We start from the raw sequence: 17,047 nt of genomic DNA, 5'->3' as shown, positions 1-17,047 counted from the left end.
AAAGATCAAGAACCACTTCCTCCTAGTGCTGAAGCTGCTGCCACTAGTCATGACATAGACAATAACATGCCATCAACGTCGTCTGCCAAGGCCGATGCCCAATGTCATAGTAGAGGGCACATACAATCCCAAATGGCAAAGTTCAGGAAAATGACCTTGAAAAAAACATTTAAATCAGCTGAAGAGAAACGTAAACTTGCCAATATGCCATTTACGACACGGAGTTGCAAGGAATGGCTAAGGTCGATCCCTAGTATGTTCATGACTAGTGGTTCAGCTTCACATGACGATGGAAGCCCTCCTCCCACTAAAAAAATCAAAAGAGTTAAGCTGGCAAAAGCACACCGAAGAACTGTGCTTTCTAAGAAGATATCACAAATCCCCAAGGAGAGTCCAAGTGTGGTGGTGGTTGCGATGCCTGACCTTCCCAGCACTGGACGGGAAGAGGTGGCTCTTTCCACCATTTGCACGCCCCCTGCAAGTGCAGAAAGGAGCACCCACAGTCCACTTGCTGATATGCAAATTGAAGATGTCACTGTTGAAGTACAACAGGATGAGGATACTGGTGTAGCTGGCGCTGAGGAGGAAGTTGGCGAGGAGGATTCTGATGGTGATGTGGTTTGTTTATATCAGGCTCCGGGGGAGACAGTTGTTGTCCGTGGGATGAAAAAGCCCATCACGGTCATGCCTGGGCAGAAGACCAAACATTCCACCTCTTTGGTCTGGCAATATTTCTATCCAAATCCGGACAACAACTGTCTTGCCATATGTACCATATGTAAAGGTGAAATAAGTAGGGGTAGGGACATCAACCACCTAGGAACATCCTCCCTTATACGGCACCTGCAGCGCGTTCATAAAAAGTTACTGTCAAGTTCAGAAACTTTGGCTAAGACCGTAAGCAGTCCAGGGACACCTAAATCCAGTTGTCCTGTTGTATCCAAGCACCTGCAAACCACACCATCAACTCCCTCCTCGTCAATTTCCTCCTTAGTCAGGATCGGAAGTAGTCCTGCAGGCCATGTCACTGGCATGACTGACTCTCCTATCCGGGATTCCTCCGGAGGATCCTGCATTGCTACGCCTACTGCTGCCGCTGCTGCTGTTGCTGCTGCTGGGAGTCATTCATCATCCCAGAGAGGAAGTAGGAACACCACTACTTTTACTAAACAATTGACCCTCCAACTGTCCTTAGCGAGGAGGATGAAGTACGACAGCAGTCATCCTGAAGCAAAACGTATAACTGAGGCCTTGACTGCTATGTTGGTGTTAGACGTGCATCCGGTATCCGCCATTAGTGCAGTGGGATTTAGACAATTGATGGAGGTTGTGTGTCCCCGGTTCCAAATCCCGTCTAGATTCCACTTCACTAGGCAGGCGATACCGAGACTGTACAGAAACGTCAGAAAAAGTGTCCTCAGTGTCCTGAAAAATGCCGTTGTACACAATGTCCACTTAACCACGGACATGTGGACAAGTGGAACAGGGCAGACTAAGGACTATATGACTGTGACAGCCCACTGGGTAGATGTATCACCTTACGCAGCAACAGCAGCAGCAGCAGCGTCACCAGTAGCACCAGTAGCAGCATCTCAGAAACGCCAGCTCGTTCCAAGGCAGGCTACGCTGTGTATCACCGGTTTCAGTAAGAGGCACACTGCCGACAACCTCTTAGAGAAACTGAGGGAAATCATCGCCCAGTGGCTTACCCCACTTAGACTCTCCTGGGGATTTGTGATATCTGACAACGCCACCAATATTGTGCGGGCATTACATCTGGGCAAATTCCAGCACGTCCCATGTTTTGCTCACACAATAAACTTGGTGGTGCAGAATTTTCTGAAAAGCGACAGGGGCGTGCAGGAGACGCTTTGGGTGGACCGAAAAATTTCTGGCCACTTTCGCCATTCAGCGACTGCGTGCCGAAGACTGGAGCGCCAGCAAACACTCTTGAACCTGCCCCGCCATCACCTGAAGCAAGAGGTTGTGACGCGGTGGAACTCAACCCTCTATATGCTTCAGAGGATGGAGGAGCAGCAAAAGGCCATACAAGCCTATACATTCACCTATGACATAGGCAAAGGAGGGGGTATGCACCTGACTCAAGTGCAGTGGAGAATGATTTCCGTGTTGTGCAAGGTTCTCCAGCCCTTCGAACTTGCCACACGTGAAGTCAGTTCAGACACTGCCAGCTTGAGTCAGGTCATTCCCCTCATCAGGCTTTTGCAGAAGCAGCTGGAGAAAGTGAAGGAGGAGCTAAGACGGAGCGATTCCGCTCGGCATGTGGGACTTGTGGATGAAGCCCTTCATTCACTTTGCCAGGATTCCAGGGTGGTCAATCTGTTGAAATCAGACCACTACATTTTGGCCACCGTGCTCGATCCTAGGTTTAAAGCCTATGTGGTGTCTCTCTTTCCGGCCGACACAAGCCTGCAGAGGTGCAAAGACCTGCTGGTGAACACACTGTCAGCTGAAGCGGAACGTGACACGTCAACGGCTCCTTCTTCATTTTCTCCCGCAACTGGGGCTGCCAGGAAAAAACTTAGGTATCCTAAGCAACCCGCTGGCGGTGATGCAGGGCAGGCAGGACCAAGTTTGGACATCTGGTCCGGACTGAAGGACCTGGCAACAATTTCTGACATGTCTACTGTCACTGCATATGATACTGTCACCATTGACAGAATGGTGGAGGATTACATCGGTGACAGCATCCAAGTAGGCATGTCAGACAGTCCATACCTGTACTGGCAGGAAAAAGAGGCAATTTGGAGGCCCCTGTACAAACTGGTTCTATTTTACCTGAGTTGCCCCCCCTCCAGTGTGTACTCCGAAAGAGTGTTTAGTGCAGCCGGGAACCTTGTCAGCGAAAGGCGTAGGAGGTTGCTTCCACAGAATGTGGAGAAGATGATGTTCATCAAAATTAATTATCAGCTCTTCCAGGGAGACCAGCCTCCAGAAGGTACAGAGGGACCTGTGGTGGTGGATTCAAGTGGGGACGAGTTAATACTTTGTGAGGATGAGGATGTACACACTGAAGAGGGTGAGGAATTGGTGGATGAGGAGGATGAGGATGACATCTTGCCTCCGTAGAGCCAGTTTGTGCAGGGACACATTAATTGCCAGCTTGTTTTGTGGGGGCCCAAACGAACCAATCATTTCAGCCACAGTTGTGTGGCAGACCCTGTCGCTGAAATGATTGATTTGTTAAAGTGTGCATGTCCTGTTTATACAACATAAGCGTGGGTGGGAGGGCCCAAGGACAATTCCATCTTGCACCTCTTTTTTTTCTTTGCATTATGTACAGTTTGGGGCCTAGTTTTTCTAACTGCCATCCTGTCTGCCACTGCAGTGTCACTCCTAGATGGGTCACGTGTTTGTGCCGCCCACTCGTGTCGCTTAGCATAGTCCTCCAGCTACCTCGGTGCAACCTTTTGGACATAAAAACACTATTGTGAGGTGTGAGGTGTTCAGAATAGACTGGAAATGAGTGGAAATTAAGGTTATTGAGGTTAATAATAGCATAGGAGCAGAAAAACCTACAAATTCTGTGATTTTAGCTGTTTTTATGCTTTTTTTCCAAAAAATACAGATCCAAAACACAAAACCCAGAACCCAAAACACGGAAGGGTGGTTTTGGCAAAACCAATCCAGATCCAAAACACGAAGAAAGATCCAGATCCAAAACCAAAACACAAAACACGAAAAGTGGCCGGTGCACACCCCTACTTTGAAGTAGTGGACACAGCCCCTATGGACAACAGCAGCACAGCGCAGCACAGCACAGCACAGCACAACACTACACTGCACTACACTACACTACACTACACTACACAGCCCAGCCAGCCCTAACTCCCACCCTCCCTCTTCACTGTCCACAGCCGAGTGAGAAAATGGCGCCCACGCGGGTACCTTATATAGGATCCAAAACCCGCGAGACCCGGAAGGCGGGATGATTACGTTTTGCCTCGATTTCAGATCCGAGACGAGCCAGACTCGGATTTGCCTCAGATCGGGTGGGCTCGGGGGGGTACGGATTTCAGAAATCCGAACCCGCTCACCCCTAATATATATATATATATATATATATATATGCAATGGTACAAGCAACAGGAGGGTGAGAATGGCACTCTGGACACATAAAAGATGGTCAAACACTAGCCTTAAGTTGAACTTTTCAGAGAACTGTTACTCCTTTCTTCAGGCTAGTTTTTGAACATTTTTATATGCCCATAGTGCCGCTCTGAGTAATATAAATATTATTTGTACTATAAATATTACTATAATATAAATATAAATTATAAGTCAATATAATATAAATATAACTTTTTTTTTTTTTAGTTCTCTCAGTGGTGTCCAGGTCTAATATATTCTCACTACACTAGAGAGATATATATTTTAATCAGTTCTGCTCTTAAAATATGCAGAGATTGCAGTTTCTGGAATGGGAACCGCGGGGATTTTGGCGGTCAGAATGCCGACACCGGAATCCCAATATTTGTCAGAATATCGGCGCAAGCATCTGAAAGTAAGTACTGTGGTTAGGGGGAGGGTTAGGGCATTCCATACCCGTCCCCTGCAAAATGTTTAAGGGCAGAATTAAGTATCCTTCAGCTGTTCCAAAGAGGAAAGGAGGAGATATCTCCATCTGCTGGCTCCAACAGCAGCCGTCCTGTCCTGCCCTGCTAAAAAGGGATCTTGCAATCCCTCTCTGGAGGGCTGCAGTATGTCCCAAAACGCTTTACGAATTTTTCCAAAAGAGAAAAGTAGGAGATATTGAAGATATCTCCTGTTTTCCATCCGTCTGCTCACTCAGCATGCAACCCCATAGTTTAACAAGATCCACAAAGCTTTGTGGATCTTGTCTGCATGGGCTAACACCATCTTCACCTGCTCTGGGGCTGTCCTTCCAAAAAGGGATTTTATAATCCCTCTCTGGTGGGCTACAGGATGTCCCAAAGCACTTTGCATCCGCAATCACATTATTTCTATCTACGGCACCTTTGCGATTGCTGCGCATGTGCGGCTTTCCAGCAGCCGCAAGGGGGTCTGTAGATAGAAGTAATATGATTGCAGATACGTTCACTTTACTTCTTCCTCATTGCTGAGTTGGGCTCTTATCACAATTTGCTGCGTTTAGGATTCTTAATTTTCAGGGGCAGATCACATATTTTAATAGATATGCCCCTATAGCCATTAGTAAAGTAAGGTCTCTCTATTTGCATATAGAACGATTTCCCATTCATGACATCACTAAGTGACCCGCATGGTAGAGGGGTTTTACATTTACATCATCATTAAGTGCCATTTTTATTTTTTCATATTACAGTAACATTAACACATTCATTTGTAGACTATCACATTAAGCAAAGAGGGGAGGGAGATAGAGGGTTTTTGAAGGTAGGTGCTAGTCACCCCACTCTCCAGATACCACACCCTCTGTGCGAAGCACACCCCCACATCACTAGTCACACTACTGTGGCGCTAGTCACACCCCCTTGCAGCTGCACAAGTAGGCCCTTCATAAATTTCAGCTCCAGGCCCGTGTGGACCTTAATCTGGTACTGGCTGCAGGGTGTCATTCCAGGAACCCTGCTAGCCAGATGCAGGGACCACGGTGCTGCGATGGCACCAGACACATTACCCTCCTTATGGCCCTGGCTCAGTGTGCTGGAATAATGTCAGCCTACATTCATATGTCAGCTTACATTCAACACTATCACTTATCTAAAATACAGATAATGGGGTAGATGTATGATAGAGTCACTTAACGTGCCGCTATAGCGCTTCCTGCTTCGCCTCTTTACCGAGGCGAAGCAGGAAGCACTACTGTTCTTACATCTCATCGGCCAGAGAGGGGGAGCGTTAACTCCCCCCTACAGCGCTTTAGAGACAGCAGCGCATCAGCCTAGTGCTGATGCGCTGTGTCTCTGTCCCGGCCGGCTCCACTTAGCAGGCGCGGGATCTCGCAAGTATCGCGAGATCCCCGCATGGAGCCGGCAGCCGCCGCAGCAGGGACAGCGCTGTCCCTGCTGTGGGGATAGGCTAGTGCCAGGCTGTAGCTGTCAATGCGGTATGACCGTTCGTACATGACCCTGCCGCTCGGCGCTACTATCTTGTAGATAGCAGCGCCGATAATGACAGGGATGCCTATGCACTAGGGGTGTGCACAGGCCACTTTTCGTGTTTTGTGTTTTGGTTTTGGATCTGGATCTTTCTTCGTGTTTTGGATCTGGATTGGTTTTGCCAAAACCACCCTTCCGTGTTTTGGGTTCTGGGTTTTGTGTTTTGGATCTGTATTTTTTTGAAAAAAAGCATAAAAACAGCTAAAATCACAGAATTTGTAGGTTTTTCTGCTCCTATGCTATTATTAACCTCAATAACCTTAATTTCCACTCATTTCCAGTCTATTCTGAATACCTCACACCTCACAATAGTGTTTTTATGTCCAAAAGGTTGCACCGAGGTAGCTGGATGACTATGCTAAGCGACACGAGTGGGCGGCACAAACACGTGACCCATCTAGGCGTGAAACTGCAGTGGCAGACAGGATGGCATTGAAAAACTAGGCCCCAAACTGTACATAATGCAAAGAAAAAAAAGAGGTGCAAGATGGAATTGTCCTTGGGCCCTCCCACCCACCCTTATGTTGTATAAACAGGACATGCACACTTTAACAAACCAATCATTTCAGCGCCAGGGTCTGCCACACAACTGTGGCTGAAATGATTGGTTCGTTTGGGCCCCCACAAAACAAGCTGGCAATTAATCCGTCCCTGCACAAACTGGCTCTACGGAGGCAAGAAGTCGTCCTCATCCTCCTCATCCACAGATTCCTCACCCTCTTCAGTGTTATGTACATCCTCATCCTCACAGAGTATTAATTCGTCCCTGCTGGAACCACAGGTCCCTCTGTACGTTCTGGAGGCTGGTCTCCCTGGAAGAGTTGATCATTCATTTTATGAACATCATCTTCTCCACATTTTGTGGAAGCAACCTCCTACGCCTTTCGCTAACAAGGTTCCCGGCTGCACTAAACACTCTTTCGGAGTACACACTGGAGGGGGGGCAACTCAGGTAAAATAGAGCCAGTTTGTACAGGGACCTCCAAATTGCTTCTTTTTCCTGCCAGTACAGGTACGGACTGTCTGACATGCCTACTTGGATGCTGTCACCGATGTAATCCTTTAACAGACAGACGCACGCTTGTCGCTGCTGCTTTGAGGATTCAAGTGCGGCTACAGCCCACACAATTCACAAAGACAGAAAAAAAAAAAGAATATTTTTATTGTTTGTGGAGCACACTTTGAGGGTTACACCACCCTCTAACAGACAGACGCACGCTTGTCGCTGCTGCTTTGAGGATGCAAGTGCGGCTACATCGCACACAAGTCACAAACACATAAAAAAAATAGTTTTTTATTTTTTGGAGCACTTTGAGAGTTACACCACCCTTTAACAGACAGACGCACGCTTGTCGCTGCTGCTTTAAGGATGCAGGTGCGGCTACAGCCCACACATTTCACAAAGACTGAAAAAAAAGAACAATATTTTTATTGTTTGTGTAGAACACTTTGAGGGTGTCACCACCCTTTAACAGACAGACGCACGCTTGTCGCTGCTGCTTTAAGGATGCAGGTGCGGCTACAGCCCACACAATTCACATAGACAGATAAAAGAAGAAGAATATTTTTATTGTTTGTGTAGCACACTTTGAGGGTGTCACCACCCTTTAACAGACAGACGCACGCTTGTCGCTGCTGCTTTAAGGATGCAGGTGCGGCTACAGCCCACACATTTCACAAAGACCGAAAAAAAAAGAACAATATTTTAATTGTTTGTGTAGCACACTTTGAGGGTGTCACCACCCTTTAACAGACAGACGCACGCTTGTCGCTGCTGCTTTGAGGATGCAAGTGCGGCTACATCGCACACAAGTCACAAACACATAAAAAAAATAGTTTTTTATTTTTTGGAGCACTTCGTGAGTTACACCACCCTTTAACAGACAGACGCACGCTTGTCGCTGCTGCTTTAAGGATGCAGGTGCGGCTACAGCCCACACAATTCACAAAGACAGAAAAAAGAAGAAGAATATTTTTATTGTTTGTGTAGCACACTTTGAGGGTGTCACCACCCTTTAACAGACAGACGCACGCTTGTCGCTGCTGCTTTGAGGATGCAAGTGTGGCTACATCGCACACAAGTCACAAACACATTAAAAAAATTTTTTTGATTTTTTGGAGCACTTTGAGAGTTACAACACCCTTTAACAGACAGACGCACGCTTGTCGCTGCTGCTTTGAGGATGCAAGTGCGGCTACAGCCCACACAATTCACAAAGACAGAAAAAAAAAGAACAATATTTTAATTGTTTGTATAGCACACTTTGAGGGTGTCACCACCCTTTAACAGACAGACGCACGCTTGTCGCTGCTGCTTTGAGGATGCAGGTGGAATCTAGACGGGATTTGGAACCGAGGACACACTACCTCCATCAATTGTCTAAATCCCACTGCACTAATGTCGGATACCGGACGCACGTCTAACACCAACATAGCAGTCAAGGCCTCAGTTATACGTTTTGCTTCAGGATGACTGCTGTCGTACTTCATCCTCATCGCTAGGGACTGTTGGAGGGTCAATTGTTTAGTAAAAGTAGTGATGTTCCTACTTCCTCTCTGGGATGATGAACAACTCCCAGCAGCAGCAACAGCACTAGTAGGAAGTGGTTCTTGATCTTTCCCTATTTTATTTTTATCAGAGAAAGTTTGGTCCTCCATTTATGTTATATTGATATATATACGTGTGGCTAAAGCGCACACAAACACAGAAAATATTTTTTTATTTTTGCTGGAGAGTAGTGCACTTTGTGGGTTACACCACCCTTTAAGAAATGAGCCAGCCGGCTCTTTACTTATGGGACACAGGCGCACGCTTGGCGCTGCTCCTTTGTTGATGCACGTGCAGCCACAGTGCACACAAGTCACAAACACAGAAAATATATATTTTTTTGGTTTGGAGTATACTTTGGGGGTTACAGAACCCTTTAACGGTCAAGCCAGCCGGCCCTTTACTTATGACACAGGCGCACGCTTGGCACTACTTTGTTGATGCACGTGCGGCTACTGCGCACACAATTCACAAACACAGAAAATAATTTTTTTTTTGGTTTGGACTGGAGTGTACTTTCGGGGGTTACAGCACCCTTTAAAGGTCAAGCCAGCCGGCCCTTTACTTATGACACAGGCGCACACTTGGCACTACTTTGTTGATGCACGTGCGGCTACTGCGCACACAATTCACAAACACAGAAAATAATTTTTTTTCGGTTTGGACTGGAGTGTACTTTGGGGGTTACAGCACCCTTTAACGGTCAAGCCAGCCGGCCCTTTACTTATGACACAGGCGCACGCTTGGCACTACTTTGTTGATGCACGTGCGGCTACTGCGCACACAATTCACAAACACAGAAAATAATTTTTTTTTTGGTTTGGACTGGAGTGTACTTTCGGGGGTTACAGCACCCTTTAACGGTCAAGCCAGCCGGCCCTTTACTTATGACACAGGCGCACGCTTGGCACTACTTTGTTGATGCACGTGCGGCTACTGCGCACACAATTCACAAACACAGAAAATAATTTTTTTTTTGGTTTGGACTGGAGTGTACTTTGGGGGTTACAGCACCCTTTAACGGTCAAGCCAGCCGGCCCTTTACTTATGACACAGGCGCACGCTTGGCACTACTTTGTTGATGCACGTGCGGCTACTGCGCACACAATTCACAAACACAGAAAATAATTTTTTTTTTGGTTTGGACTGGAGTGTACTTTCGGGGGTTACAGCACCCTTAACGGTCAAGCCAGCCGGCCCTTTACTTATGACACAGGCGCACGCTTGGCACTACTTTGTTGATGCACGTGCGGCTACTGCGCACACAATTCACAAACACAGAAAATAATTTTTTTTTTGGTTTGGACTGGAGTGTACTTTCGGGGGTTACAGCACCCTTAACGGTCAAGCCAGCCGGCCCTTTACTTATGACACAGGCGCACGCTTGGCACTACTTTGTTGATGCACGTGCGGCTACTGCGCACACAATTCACAAACACAGAAAATAATTTTTTTTTTGGTTTGGACTGGAGTGTACTTTCGGGGGTTACAGCACCCTTAACGGTCAAGCCAGCCGGCCCTTTACTTATGACACAGGCGCACGCTTGGCACTACTTTGTTGATGCACGTGCGGCTACTGCGCACACAATTCACAAACACAGAAAATAATTTTTTTTGGGGTTTGGACTGGAGTGTACTTTCGGGGGTTACAGCACCCTTAACGGTCAAGCCAGCCGGCCCTTTACTTATGACACAGGCGCACGCTTGGCACTACTTTGTTGATGCACGTGCGGCTACTGCGCACACAATTCACAAACACAGAAAATAATTTTTTTTGGGTTTGGACTGGAGTGTACTTTCGGGGGTTACAGCACCCTTTAACGGTCAAGCCAGCCGGCCCTTTACTTATGACACAGGCGCACGCTTGGCACTACTTTGTTGATGCACGTGCGGCTACTGCGCACACAATTCACAAACACAGAAAATATATTATTTTTTTAGCACTTGGGGGGAGCACCCCTGATGGACAGAGCACCCCCTGGACAACACTACAGCACCTCTTTAGGACTGGGACACTGCACAGGACTTTGGAGTGGACACAGCCCCTATGGAGAACTGACTGCACAACACAGTCCAGCCAGCCCCTATGGACTTTGAAGTAGTGGACACAGCCCCTATTAACAACAGCAGCACAGCACAACACAGCCAGCCCCTATGGACTTTGAAGTAGTGGACAACAGCAGCACTACACTACACTACACTACACAGCCCTAACTCCCACCCTCCCTCTTCACTGTCCACAGCCGAGTGAGAAAATGGCGCCGACGTGGGTACCTTATATAGGATCCAAAACCCGCGAGACTCGGAAGGCGGGAAGATGACGTTTTGCCTCGATTTCAGAATCCGAGTCAGGCGGGAAAAGTCGAGCCTGACTCGGATCGGACTCGGATTGGGGGGGCTCGGGGGGGTTCGGATTTCAGAAATCCGAACCCGCTCACCCCTACTATGCACCCCTGTCATTTACCACCCAGACCCCTGATCATACATCGGGGAGAAGCGGTATCAGCGCACATAACGTGTGCTGATAGCGTTTCTGGGCTTCATACATCTCCCCCAGTGAATCATCTGTTCTCAGCAAGATAATCTTAAATGAGGCCAACTGCCAGCGCATAGCAAATAATCAGGGCTGTAGCTAGGGTAGTGCGGCCGGTGCCATCGCACAGGGCACCACAGGTCAGGGGGTGCTGTTTGGGCCTGTTAAATTTCTATTTATTATCATTCTCACTTGTAGTTTCCTCTTATTTCATCCCCGGAATCTCCTCGCCTCCCATATTTCTCCCCTGGCCCTTCTCCATGAAGCCATTCCCCATTTTTGGGTGTATTATGTCCCTTTGAAAAATGAGGGGGGCGCAACTGCTCTTTCTGGCACAGGGCACCAAAAAGTCTAGTTACGGCTCTGGAAATAATACTCCACGCAGAGAAGGAGACCAACTACTAGACCATCATTAATCACTCAAGATATCCAATACATCCCAATACACAAGAAGCCCACCTGGAACGGTGGTGCTGCTGGCAGGGAAAGCACCTCAAGGTCTACAAAAAGACAGTCATTGCTAACGATGTTTTCTGCAAAAAAAAAAAGACAACCAAAAACTGAAAAAAAGGGAAGGTGAGAATCTAAAGAAGCAAGAGACTTCCCAGACCTGGAAACAGTAATATGACATACTATACTGGGGGAGATGTATGCAAGTTCTGGACTGCGGTGCCCGGTAACCCTGCACGTGGCTTCGCAGCGCGAGTCTGGAAGGGGCGTGACCTAATTGCCATAGACCACGCCCCTTAGTGATGTATTTGGGGACGTGCTCGTATAGCATGCCTCCCGTTTAACGTCTGGCTGGGGGTGAGCCCAGCACTCCTTCAGTAGCTGGGCTGCCCAAAGCCCTCTCCCTGCACTGAATGGATGCCACGAGGCGCGCGGCATCCATTCAACATCTCCGGGGTCCGGCACCGCCGAACAGCTGCGGCGGCAGGGTGCCCAACCTCCTGAACGCCTGCGGAACATTTTGGCCCGCGGGTGGAACAGCCCGAAAAACGGGATGGTTGGAAGCGGTGCACCCTTTATGAGGTGGCGTCCCTGTACAACCGCACTGGTCGAATGTGCCTCGAGTTGGCCCTGCAACAAACAGTTCAGCACTGAACCAGTGGGGTGGTTTTTGTAGTGTGAATGTACAACCATACTCACAGTTATGGATACACAGACTTGCATAGAGCGGATTTGGAGTGGACTGGAACATACAGGTCACGAGCCAGAAACTTTTCCGCTGCCACACAGCATCCCTCCTCGCACCAGGTGACAACACGGGGAGGGACGCCACTGGTATCCACTATCAGATCTGGGCACTAATTATTGCATCTGTCGGGCAAGCTCAGGGTCCGGGGGCTGAAAATGTTCAAGAGCCTATTATGAGAAGCAGAGGAGCTATAACAAGTGGCGTATTAAGAGAGGAGGGGCCCATGTGCACTCCTAATCTGGGGGCCCCCTCCTCTCTCCCCGGCGGCTGGCAGCAGACTGACACGTCTGACCACCAACTGTATGTGATAGCGGTGCAGTATACTAACTGCAATAAAAGCTCTGGCAGGATGGATCAGTGGCAATCGCAGGGTCTCTTTGGAGCTAAGTGTAAGATGTCCGTCTCCCACTGTGATGCTCTAACACAATGACAAGATGGTGCCGCTAATGTGCAGAACTACAGGCGGTGGCCATCTTGGTTAGGGAATGAAGCCTCTTTAAAGGATCCAACATGGAGCATACGCTGTAGCGCTCTCCAGCTTCAACAGGTTAGAGCCGCTGAGAGTCAATTATTTAATAACTTATGTCAAATAACCAGTAAGTTACTGAAACCCTGTCAGTTAGTCAGTCTCATACAGTACTACTCATTTCTCACTCAAGGGCCTATTCATCAACACTAAAATAACGTTTTTGAGGACATTTTCCTTAATTAACGTTATTTTAGTATTCATGAACAGACTTAACACAGGAGATATCATTGATATCTCATGTTTAAGCCCCCCTGCGTTAATTTCCACACTCCCCATACATTAGTACATTAGTATGGGGAGGTGGAAATTATGGTATTCATCAAATTCAGAAAATTATGTATTTTTGGAATTTGATGGTGTTACTATCCGCCACTGTGAGGTGGCGAATAGCAGGTAACACTTACCTGTGTCAGCGTGGGCAGGTCCCCCGGCGTCTTCATCTGGCGCTTTGGTCCATCCTCTGGCTCCTGTGGCTGCTCTGACACGTGGTCTCCCAGCAGAGCAGGACGGAGCCGGTGGCACTGCAGCGGGCAGGTTAGTGCGGGGATGGGGGGGAGGCATGCGGAGGGAGGTGAGGGGGACACAAAATTACCGCATCTGTAGGCAATGCTGCACATGCGCTGGTTTTACAGATGTAACAGCACATGCGCAGCACAGATTACAGCTGCGGTAAATTAGTGTAGAGAGGGAAAACTATCTATTTCCCAAAAAGCTGTCATCGCAAAATTGACAGCTTTTCGGAATAGATAGTTATGGAGAGGAGGTAGAACTCCATGCGTGTTCTAAACCTAATTATCTCCAGAGAAGTTTTAGGTATGATGAATAGGCCACACAGTCTGCTAGTTAATAGAAGAAAAATGACTGTCAGTTAGATGTGAAATCCTTTCAGTCAGCTGTGAATGAGCAGTCAGTTGTCAGCATACTTACAGTGAGACAATAGGAGGCCCACATGTAATAGCCTGCGAGTTGCAGGAACCTGTGCGATTTTGGCAATTTAGTAGCAGATTGGTTTTGCCTTTTGAATCTATAGGCTAAATCACCAAAATCATTCCTGCGACTCACAGTTTATTACATATGGGCCAGTAAGAGTATTAATTCCCAGTAAATGTAAATACCAGCTAGACAGTCTGTATGACCTTCTAAGGATTTAGGAAGTGGTCACAGTTATGCTAGCCTTACACTGTGAGATAAAACTCACCATCAGACAGAAAGACCAATTATCTGACGTTGCCATACACTGTCAGATAATTATTGGCTTATGTATCTGATGGTGCGTATATCCACCAGTGGCATCACAAGGGGGGTGCGGGCCGCACCCGGGTGTCACCTGCCGGGGGTGACACCACGCTGCAGACTCCCCCTCAGTGACAGGAGACGGGTGCTGCACTGTATAATTAAGTGCAGCACTCGGCTCCTGACACTGTGAGGGAGCAAGCACTGCACACAGGACAGGGCATTCCGCACCTGCTGCACCCCCCGCTCGGACCCCTGGTAAAAAGCACGGGACGGGGTTCGGGCCATGAGGTCACGCCCCTTCCCGCGAGACCATGCCTCCCTCTACGAGGCCACGCCCCTTTTCCACCACGCACACAGCATCCCTCCCCGCACCAGGTGACAACACGGGGAGGGACGCCACTGATATCCACTATCAGATCTGGGCACTAATTATCGCATCTGTTGGGCAAGCTCAGGGTCCAGATTAAGAGCAAATTGGGTCCAGGGGCTGAAAATGTTCAAGGGCCTGTTATGAGAAGCAGAGGAGCTATAACAAGTGCTGTATAGACAAGGGCGTATTAAGAGAGGAGGGGGCCCATGTGCACTCTTCGTCCGGTGGTCCCCTCCTTTCTCCCCTGCGGCCGGCAGCAGAATGACACGTCTGACCGCCAACCGTAGCATCAGTTGACTCTGCGCATACGCAAAATGCCGTAAAAATGCCCGCGGGACCTCGGAGAGGTAAGTATTAGATAATATGGGTGCAGGATGTGCAGTGCGGGACCCCTGGACCCAGGGGCCCGTGTGTACCGCACACACTGTACCCCTGTGTGTAGGTGTGATCAGTGCTGTGTGGGTGTGGCCAGTACCGTGTGGGCGTGTACACCTTTACCCTATCATCCGCAATGTCTCCCTACATATGTAAAATTGTATCATTTTGTGAGGAAAATAGAATTACAATTAGCTTCATCCGCCCCATTGTTAATCTGTCCTTGGTTTTGCAGACAGACATCCCATGATCGACAATTCGATACTTGTGCTCAGTCGTTGCCGTGCATTGTGCAATTACCGGCTTGAACAGATAATTCTGTTGATAATTGCACAGTGTATGGCAGCCATAAGCCAGAGAATAGTACAGGAAAAGTAATTAGAGCCTCTACTCAGTTCTCTTTTGTCACTATATAGGAAAAGCAGTTATTATATAGAGGAACCACAGCAACAGTGCCAGTGATTTTCAGCACACTAAAGGGGATATTTATCAAAGCTTGGAGATAAAATTGTGAGGTCTATTTACTAAGCCTTGGATGGAGATATAAATGGAGATGAAGTCCCAACCAACCAGCTCCTAACTGTCAATTTTCAAACACAGCCTGTAAATTGTACTTTAGAAGCTGATTGATTAGTACATTATGTTTCACAATTGTATCTCTCTACAAGCTTTGATACATTTCCCCCTTAAAAGACTTAACTGGCAAATATTTTTTTTTACAATTTAAAAAAAAAGTAATTTTTTAAATTAATTCATTAGATTGGATTAGTAATCTCTATTTAAAAATGTATTTAACAATATTGTAACACACCTAGAGACCCCTGTAACATTATTGTGGTTGTAAAGTGACAAATAAATATATATGTGTTTGGGGCAACGTAGGTGCTGGTGAGACCTGTGTCTAGAACAGGTAAGTATTAACACCTCTAAATTAGATTTCGATAAAATGATTAATAATTTATTCTAATAAATTAGAAAAAAATATAAATGTGCTTATGGATAAGTCTAGTGCCACACAATTATGCACATGTATGCGTAGGTATAGCCAAATAGGTAATATATACATAGGTAATCGGTATATATACATACAGTAGGTATGTATGTGATTTAGTGATTGCAGTGAGCAACCTGCATCAAACATGAAATATATAAGAGCAGAATTGTCTGGATGAAATACAGTACACAAACAAAAATCACATGCAGTATACAGTATATTTATTTATATATATATATTTACGATATCAAAGTCAAAGACTTTCCAGATATATAAGAGGAAAACAGTCTAGATGAAATACACATATGCCGTAAAACACCAGGAACACATGTGGAAGGAAGTCAGCAACCATTGCTAAGAGATGGCTGGGGCTTCAGCCACTGTGTTCTGCTGTTGGGAGATCAATTCTTAACACTCAGGTCCTCAAATTCCGCCAAACCCCTACAATAGCATCATGCTTAAATTAATTGCGGTAAAGATCAATTGCACTTACTTCAGTCATGTAAGCTGACGACATGTAGCAAGGCCGGCTTGGAAGCAGCACTCAGGAGCTCATTCAGAGTCGGTCGTTGCGGCATGCACGGTCGTACGCCACCGATGTTCGCTAAACTGCACAGTAAAGTAAAGTTCGCAATGCGCGTGCGCAAACTAGCTGCTACGATCAGAAATTTCTCTCTCCTTGAACACAGCCAGGTCGGTAGTTTGAGTGACAGAATGAGGCGTTTGTGGGTGGTAACAGGGGAAGGTGCTTGAAAACGCGGGAGTGGAGATCCGAACGCAGGCGTGCCTAATTATGCGAACGGCGTTTTTTGGGAGTGCATAATTAACAAAGTAGTGTCATAGCACACATGACATGGGAGGTTTTTACTCTGACATGATTGTAGAGCTTAAGAGAGGGTATTGTCAACCTTAAGCTCTACGACCAGTTCCGATGGTTCCCGATGGTCTCGATTAATCCTTATATGCCCGGAGATGACGTGTAATGCGTACGAGAAGGGGGCGTATTTTTTTGTCTTACGGCCGCATCCTCCCCTTGGTCGTCCAGCTACCGATCCGATCTTAAGGACGCAACTTGCGAGTGCATCATTTGCATATCCGGCCCCTTTTCCCTTACGACCATGTGGCCGCAACGACTGACTCTG

The sequence above is a fragment of the Taudactylus pleione genome, unplaced genomic scaffold (assembly GCF_031769625.1).
Source record: "Taudactylus pleione unplaced genomic scaffold, aTauple2 ptg000206l, whole genome shotgun sequence".
In the NCBI taxonomy this organism is placed as follows: domain Eukaryota; kingdom Metazoa; phylum Chordata; class Amphibia; order Anura; family Myobatrachidae; genus Taudactylus; species Taudactylus pleione.
Note: the sequence above shows the minus strand (reverse complement) of the source record.